The sequence below is a fragment of the Dipteris shenzhenensis genome, chromosome 2, assembly GCF_047967505.1.
Source record: "Dipteris shenzhenensis isolate YYH24624 ecotype China chromosome 2, Dip_SZ_1.0, whole genome shotgun sequence".
In the NCBI taxonomy this organism is placed as follows: domain Eukaryota; kingdom Viridiplantae; phylum Streptophyta; class Polypodiopsida; order Gleicheniales; family Dipteridaceae; genus Dipteris; species Dipteris shenzhenensis.
The window spans coordinates 42,334,024-42,343,144 of NC_141597.1; the positions used below are offsets into that span (position 1 = coordinate 42,334,024).

The 9,121-nt window shown below is 40.4% G+C and overlaps 1 pseudogene; it reads left to right on the plus strand.

Moving 5' to 3' along the window:
* The first annotated feature begins 3,484 nt into the window (after window positions 1-3,484).
* Window positions 3,485-7,044, plus strand: LOC147904776 (pentatricopeptide repeat-containing protein At5g27110-like; annotated as a pseudogene).
* The last annotated feature ends 2,077 nt before the right edge of the window (window positions 7,045-9,121 follow it).

Genomic DNA, 9,121 nt, shown 5'->3' on the forward strand with positions numbered 1-9,121 from the left:
ATATAGGTCTATCTATATCTATACCTATTTATTCCTCATCCAATACGTTTGTATTTATTTTTGGTGCTTTGCTTACTTTGAAACTAAAGATAATGTGATTTCATTATTGTTTGCATTCTTGTCAAACATGAGGAGCTGGAATGCATAAGAGTTGGGAGGCACATTATAATTTCCATGCAGATTTGAGCCATTGAATAGCTTATTGATTCTGATTGTTTTCTTTCTTATTAAATCCTTAATTTGGTTATTTCACACCGAACATTGCCATATCAATTCATTTTTTTTTTGTTCTAGTAATGTCCTATCGTAGCATAGTCTAGGGTTGATCAAACAAGATAAATGGGTGCTCACATTTAATATATTTTTGAGAGTCAGAGGATAGTGGCTGTAGACTACAAAATCATCACTTTGAATAAATTTGGCAAGATTCTTCTAATAGAAGGAATAATTTCTATTGTACTAACGATGAAAGAAAATTATCAAAAGGCTGATACAAGGCTCAAAATCACACTGGTGCTACTAGGCTAGTAGTAGTACTAGTGTATTTACTAAGTAGTGTGCATGCCTCTCCTCATTAAAATTCATAGTCTTCAAAAATATATAATACATAAGTCAAAATATTCTAATTAGTTTTATCATCCTAATGTTGAAACTGACTTAAATTCATAGTCTTCAAAAAGGTATAATACATAAGTCAAAATATTCCAATTAGTTTTATTGTCCTCATGTTGAAACTGACTTTCTCTTCCTTCGTCTCCTATGAGCTTCAAACCTTTAATCCATTAATCTCTCAAATAGTAAGAATGGTCTTGTATTAAGAGGCGATGATATCTAAAGTGATCTACAAATACTAAGAATGGTCTTATATTAAGAGGTGATGATATCTCAAGTGTTACACAAACCGTAAGAATGGTTTTGTATTAAAAGGTGATGATATCTCAAGTGTTCTATAAATAGTAAGAATGGTTCGAGTGTTCTACAAAAGTATTAGGTACCTCTTAGTGGCTGAAGGGAAGGAGTGATGATATCTCAAGTGTTCTACAAATAGTAAGAATGGTCTTGTATTAAGAGGTGATGATATCTCAAGTGTTCTACAAATAGTAATAATGGTTTTGCATTAGGAGGTGATGATATCTCAAGTGTTCTATAAAACTATTAGATACCTCTTAGTGGTTGAAGGGAAGGGGTTGGAAGTATGGGCAAAATCTCTAGGAACTATAGGATGGTTGCAAGAACAATTTCGAATGCCATAAATGACACTTGGGTTTTTCAACATATGGGTGAACTATTTTTAAACATTTTCTTTCATGGTTGATAACACTTTTAATAAGAAGAACCATTTTGAATGTCATAAGTGTTGATGCAATCCCATGCTATGAAGTCTACAGATGGTTTTTTTTCCCCGCATATGGGTGAAGTGATGTTTACGTTACTAAGTTCAACATATCAAGCAACGCATTTGTTTTGATTATTGAAGGAGTTTGATAATAAGACCCATTTCAAATGCAAAAGAATTGTTGTATCAGTAATGGAATCCGCTTTGGAGTGGAAATTCGGTTTCTTTCAAACCCACATACTATTATTGCATAATGAGTATGGCTCCAATTGGAAGTTAAGGTAGACTATAATTCGCAATATTGGTATAGTTACACATAGTAACATAAGTGTTATTTTCGAGAATCTTCCCAAATAGTGGTTTCCACAAAGCTATGTTGAGTACCTCGATAAGGAAATTGTGGAAAATTTTTGGGCCCGCTCGCTTTTCCTCGCTCGCTCTATCGACTGCCTCCATTGGAAGAAAGAATGCAAATAAGTCCCAATTAAGACAATTACAAACGATGGAAGCATGGCCGGATCATCCTAGTTCTTACTGGTGCTTTTGCTACTCATGAGCCCAATTCAAAATCCAGAGCTCTTTGCACTACTTCTTTGTCTTTGCTAGAATCTGAGTATGGCTCATGCCTTTTTTATCCAGTGCTATACCCATGGAGCATCCTTGATGGAGCTATTATACAATAATAATTTAGTAAGAGCACAAGTAGCAAAAAAGGGAGAAAGGAGAAAGCAATTCGAGCTTGGAGGAAGGTGACCGGATAGGCTTTTCTTTAGATAGACATGATTGTAGGATGTGCTAACAACAAGGGGTTCCCTACGATGTATGGCTCCATTCGTAACGTTTGACAATGAAAGACAGCACATCTTCTGGAGTCAATAGGCCTAAGCTTGCATAGCCTTTTGGTAGTAAAGAGTGGGGCTCATGGAGCATGATCTAGTGCTTCGCTTGGGACCCCCAAACTCGTTGAAGCATGTCTTTGCATATGCAACATATCTATTCTACCATTGCAAAACAGAGTGAAATGGGACATAAAAACAAGTACAACACCATCAATGTGATTTCTGGGGAAAGAAGCTTACATGATCTGCTCTAATCATCCTTTGTAAGCATCTTTGAGTGCTTGAGGTAAGTCCCAATGGTACAAAGTCATATATGGCTGAATTTGTGTGCACAATGAGACGTGAAATGTATCCCTCATTACCTCTAGTAATTGTAACTAGAAAACGACTTACCATTCTCAATGAGAACATTATTTAGGGGGTTATAGTGATCGATGCCCCTTTGATTTAAAGATTCCTTGCCCTCTGTGAAAATGGGAAAACACACGACTCTCATCAATGTTACATCATGTGTGGGTGATTGAAATCCATTTGTGCTTTTCTAAGATAACAAACATCTCGAATTTATTTGATCTTTCCAAGATGACAGGTGCCAAGATATATCTGTGACCATGATATGGAGAATCGATATGGTATTCCCATGTGTGCCATGCGTTGAATGCCCTCCTACATCGTGACCCTCGTTGTCGAGTTAGAGTCCATGATTATATTCCAATATCAAGGGCTCTAACCTGTAAAAGTTATGCATCTCCTTTCAAAAGAGGAAAAAGTCTAAACCATGCCTGGAATCTATTGTACTAGTCAAAGGCACTCCTGGTGTTATTGAAATCATGTATAATACGTCTCAAGCTATACCCTCATTGTCATCCTCTCCCAGATTAACCTTGGCCATCAGAGTTTCAACCTTGGCCATTAAAGTGTGAGTTCTTCTATCGTCTCATCAGACTGGGTTCACACCACCCCGGTCATTCTACAAAAGGTAGTGTGAGCTGCTACTGTCCTAGTTGGCCGAATGGGAGGGATGGGCTCGGACAATGACACAAAGGTTTTTGTTTGACCCATGAAGGCCACTTACTTAATTTTTCAACTCCTACAAGTGTTACATAATTGGCCCATCCAACTCCTATACCAATCACACATGGTGGTGACATACAGGTATGAACCACCACACCTATCCATGGCCATCGTCCAATTTGATGAGGGAACGGTGTGAACCCAATATGCTTGGGGACTTGTTAATGGTTTGACAATGTGACAACAAGTACGTGTACACGAGCTGCACTGAATCCAAGAGCCCAAAGGTTTCAAGGAAATACTCACCAAGGAGTCGCTATGGATGGACGGATGGCACAATCCAAGTTGGGTTAAAGGCACGCTCCAGACAATGGAGACTGCAAATAACGCCATGCTCAGCCCCATGGCACAACTGCCAGAGCTTAGCTTAGAGGAGGCACTCGCTTCTTTGGAACGCTCGACCCATCCTCCTTCGATTGAAAACTTCACATGTATCTTGCGCAAGTGCAGAAAGCACAAAATCCCAGCCTATTCCCTGCGCTTGCATGCCTACCTGCGCAGAAGTGGGCTGGAAGCTCATGAGTCACTCGGGAACTACGTCGTCCCAATGTTGGTCGAAGTTGGAAACATGCGAGATGCCCAGCAGGTTTTTGATAGGTTGGTTGATCCGAATGAATATTCCTGGACTTCTCTCATCACAGGCTATATAGAATGTGGGGAGCTACAGCATGTCTTCGTACTGCACCAAAAAATGCAGGAGGATTGTGTACATCCTAGTGGGTATACGCTCGTTGCCTTACTAAAGGCTTGTGCCAGGCTGAAAGATAAAGAAAGAGGGCGAGAAATACATGCTGAGATTGCGACAATGGGGTTGTTGGAAAGTGATCCTTTTGTTGGGAGCACCTTGGTTGATATGTATGCTAAGTGTGGCTTGCTTGCAAAAGCACAGGAAGTGTTCGACAAACTTCCAGTTCGAGATGCAGTCTCTTGGAATGCACTTATCGCAGGGTATGCTGAACATGGCCTTGGTCAGGACGCTCTGAACTGTTTTGAACAAATGCAATTAGAGGGCGTCTCGCCAAGTGCGATCACATTTGTTTGCAGCTTGAAAGCTTGTGGCAACATAGGAGCCCTAGACAAGGGCCGACAAATACATGCTGAGATTATCAGAATGGGGTTGTTGGAAATAAATCCTTTTGTTGGTAACACCTTGGTTGATATGTATGCCAAGTGTGGCTCGCTTGCAAAAGCACAGGAAGTGTTCGATAAACTTCCAATTCGAAATGCAGTCTCGTGGAATGCACTTATTGCAAGGTTTGCTGAACGTGATCTTGGTCAAGACGCTTTGAACTATTTCAAACAGATGCAATTGGAGGGCGTCTCTCCTGATAAGGTCACATTAGTTTGCAGCTTGAAATCTTGTGGCAGCATAGGAGCCATAGACAAGGGCCAAGAAATACATGCTGAGATTGCGAGAAAGGGGTTGTTGGAAAGAGATCCTTTTGTTGCTAACACCTTGGTTGATATGTATGCCAAGTGTGGTTTCCTTGCAAAAGCACAGGAAGTGTTTGACAAACTTCCAGTTCGAGATGCAGTCTCATGGACTGCACTTATTGCAGGGTATGCTGAACATGACCTTGGTCAGGACGCACTGAATTGTTTCGAACAGATGCAATTGGAGGGCATCTCTCCTGATGCGGTCACATTTATTTGCAGCTTGAAAGCTTGTGGCAGCATAGGAGCCATAGACAAGGGCCGAGAAATACATGCTGAGATTGCAAAAAAGGGGTTGTCGGAAAGAGATCCTTTTATTGGTAGCACCTTGGTTGATATGTATGCCAAGTGTGGCTTGCTTGCAAAAGCACAGGAAGTTTTCAACAAACTTCCAATTCGAGATGCAGTCTCATGGAATGCACTTATCGCAGGGTATGCTGAACATGAGCTTGGTCAGGACGCACTGAACTGTTTCAAACAGATGCAATTGGAGGGTGTCTCTCCTGATGCAGTCACATTTATTTGCAGCTTGAAAGCTTGTGGCAGCATAGGAGCCATAGACAACGCCCAAGAAATACATACTGAGATTTCGAAAAAGGGGTTGTTGGAAAAAGATCCTTTTGTTGGTAATGCCTTGGTTGATATGTATGCCAAGTGTGGCTTGCTTGCAAAAGCACAGGAAGTGTTTGACAAACTTCCAATTCGAAATGCAGTCTCGTGGAACGCACTTATTGCAGGGTATGCTGAACATAATCTTGGTCAGGATGCTCTGAACTGGTTTGAGCGGATGCAATTGGAGGGCTTCTCTCCTGATGCCATCACATTTGTTTGCAGCTTGAAATCTTGTGGCAGCATAGGAGCCATAGGCAAGGGCCAAGAAATACATGCTGAGATTGCGAGAAAGGGGTTGTTCGAAAGAGATCCTTTTGTTGGTAACGCCTTGGTTGACATGTATGTCAAATGTGGCTCGCTTGCAAAAGCACAAGGAGTGTTTGACAAACTTCCAGCTAGAGATGCGGTCTCGTGGAATGCACTTATTGCAGGGTATGCTGAACATGACCTTGGTCAGGACGCTCTGAACTGTTTCAAGCAGATGCAATTGGAGGGCATCCCTCCTGATGCGGTCACACTTGTTTGCATCTTGAAATCCTGTGGCAGCATAGGAGCCATAGAAAAGGGCCAAGAAATACATGCTGAGATTATCAGAATGGGGTTGTTGGAAAGAGATCCTTTTGTTGGTAGCACCTTGGTTGATATGTATGCCAAGTATGGGTTGCTTGCAAATGCACAAGAAGTGTTTGATAAACTTCCAGTTCGAGGTGCAGTCTCATGGACTGCACTTATTGCAGGGTATGCTGAACATGACCTTGGTCAGGACGCCTTGAACTGTTTCGAACAGATGCAATTGGAGGGCGTCTCTCCTGATGCAGTCACATTTGTTTGCAGCTTGAAAGCTTGTGGCAGCATAGTAGCCATAAACAAGGGCCGAGAAATACATGCTGAGATTGAGAGAAAGGGGTTGTTGGAAAGAGATCCTTTTGTTGGTAACACCTTGGTTGATATGTATGCCAAGTGTGGCTTGCTTGCAAATGCACAGGAAGTGTTCGACAAACTTCCAGTTCGAGATGCATTCTCATGGAATGCACTTATTGCAGGGTATGCCCAGCTAGCAGAGAGTGAAAAGGTTTTTCTTATGCTTGACAGAATGAGAGCAGAAGACATAAAACCAGATGGGGTCACATTCCTTAGCATTCTTGCTGTATGCAATCACACAGGTCTAGTGGAGAAGGGCCAGACATACTTTGAGTCCATGAGCACAAACTATGGCATCACCCCATCTATTGAGCACCACAATTGCATGGTTGATCTCCTTGGCCGTGCAGGCCAATTAGACAAGGCAGTGGTGATGATAAAGAAGATGCCTTTAAATCCTAATCTTGTGCTGTGGCATACTGTGTTGGGTGCTTGTCGCAAGTGGGGGAATGTGGAGCTTGGAAGGTGGGCCTTTGAACATGCAGTGGAATTGGATAAAAAGGATGCTGCAGCTTATGTCTTGATGTCTAACATCCATGCAGATGCTCACATGCAGGAGGACGCTCAGCAGGGTGAGTTAATGAGAGTAAAAGAAGCATGGAAGAACCCAGGACAGAGTTGGACTAATGTTGGTGGCGGAGTTGTGCATTCATTTTTGGTTGGGGATACAGGACATTCCCAAAACAATTGTATATATGCAAAGCTAAAAGATATTTCTTTCAAACTAAGGGATAAATATGTACCAGATTTGCATTGGCTATCCCAGGACATACATGATAATCTAAAGGAATTTGAGTTATTTGGTCGCCGCGAGAAGTTGGCTATCGCTTGTGCCCTGATTGATACACCCAAGGGTGTACCCTTACATGTTGTAAAAATTCTTCAGGTTTGCAGAGACTGTCATTCGGCTACAGCACTTCTATCCAAAGTAGAGCAGTGAAATATTCTTGTTAGAGATGCTAACCACTTTCATGTTTTCAAGAATGGGAAGTGTTCTTGTGGGGACTTTTGGTAATCTTAGTGAAGCGTTTATTCCTCTTACTTAAAATGTTGGATGCTAGCATGACAGAAATGTACGTAGGATAATGAAAGGCTGAAAGTGTGCTTTAGTGGGTTGTGAGTTTCTAGAAATTCAGCCTCAGTTTGATTTCTGCAAAGTACAGTTTGTGACTTTGTCATGATTTTTTAAAGTGTGGTGTTTACATTGTCTTATTACGGATTCGGCCCCACTATACTGAATTCCCTTGTTAAATTGAACAAAGTCTTCTATGAGCTAGTTCTAGTATTTAAAGTGGACAAAGTCTCCTATGAGCCAGTTCTAGTATTTCAATTTTATAGTTTGTTACTAAGGCTATTTTATCTTGTATCCCTTTTTTGCTTAAGAAGGTATTTTATCTATTGAGGCATGATAATATGATGGAGAGTTGAAATGATATTGTTATTTATTCGTACTCCCATAAGTTAGCTTTTATGACACGATAATATGATGGAGAGTTTAAAAGTTGAAATGATATTGTTATTTATTTGTACTCCCATAAGTTAGCTATATTCATATCGATGAATTTGTGCAAGCAGGTACTTTAGGTACCCTAAGTCCTACTAAGACATTTCTAGAGTAATTTAGCCATATCATCAAGCAGAGATTTGCAGGAATATTTCAATGGTATGGTTAATATAAACTAACTCTACTTAGGTTGATCTAGTTACACCAGTTTGGGGTTTAATACGTAGCCCAAGACTTCATATTTTCAATTGTTGTTGAATGAAGTTTTGCTCATCCAATTTGTATGGGCTAACTCCCATCTTCCATTTGGTCAAATTCCCAACAGGCCTCAATCTCAATAAGTATATAATTTGATGATACGCTTTATAGATAGTAAGTGGGCAACCTCATTTATTTGTGCTCTACGAGGCTTGATGTTGCCTATGCTTTTGTAGCCATACCCATTCATATGTACCTAAATTTTTTTCCCTCAATGATATGGCCTTAGGATTCTAGAAATGTCTCAGTAGTACCTATTATATCTAAAGTACCATGGTTGCACAAATTCATCTTTGGCAATCTAGCAACCTGTGGAAGTGCACAAAAATAAAACTGGTTTTTGAAAACCATCCATTGATAATTTTTGTAGATCTCTCATCCCCAAGCCTCCTTGAAGGTGTACAAATGTATCAATGGAAAGGGTTTCGGAGAAGTTCAATTGTGCTTGGATGGAAAATAGTGAGATCAATGAACTTGTCCTCAATACAGCCTTAAAGGTCATGGTGACGACTTTCAATATGCTTCATATGAGCACGAAAGATATTATTGTTTGCTATGGTGATGCAACTCTTAACTTTCACAATAAGTGGCTTTAACTTCCTCAACCACGTGCATTCCATAGTGCTCGCATTTGTTGCCTTATATTTCACTTCACTAGATGAAAGAGAGACCCTAGCTTGCTGAGCCATAAAAAGCAAACTGAACTCGGTGAGAAACAATAGCCAAAAGTGGATGGTTGGTCATCGAAGTCCTTGACCAATCATAGTTTGTGTACCAATAAACGTCCCAATCTCGAGCATAACGCAAACCAAAAGTGAGAGTACCATGTACATGTCAAAGAACCCTTATGGTTGCATTTCAATCTGTGATTGTGGGACAATGCCTAAACTGACGTAGCAATCCTGTAATTACTCTTAGTTTAGTGAATCTAGTCTATTTTATTTGGCTTTTATATATGAACTGAAAGTTGTGGTAACAAAAATTAGTCTTAGTTTAGTGAATCTAGTCTATTTTATTTGGGTTTCATATATGAACCAAAGGTTGTGGTTTTATTCTTGTCTTTTTAGTGGAGCTTTCTCATTGAGTCAAGCTTTCTTGAGAAATACAATCTAGCAGTCTCACTTTCCACTTGTGACTCTCCCC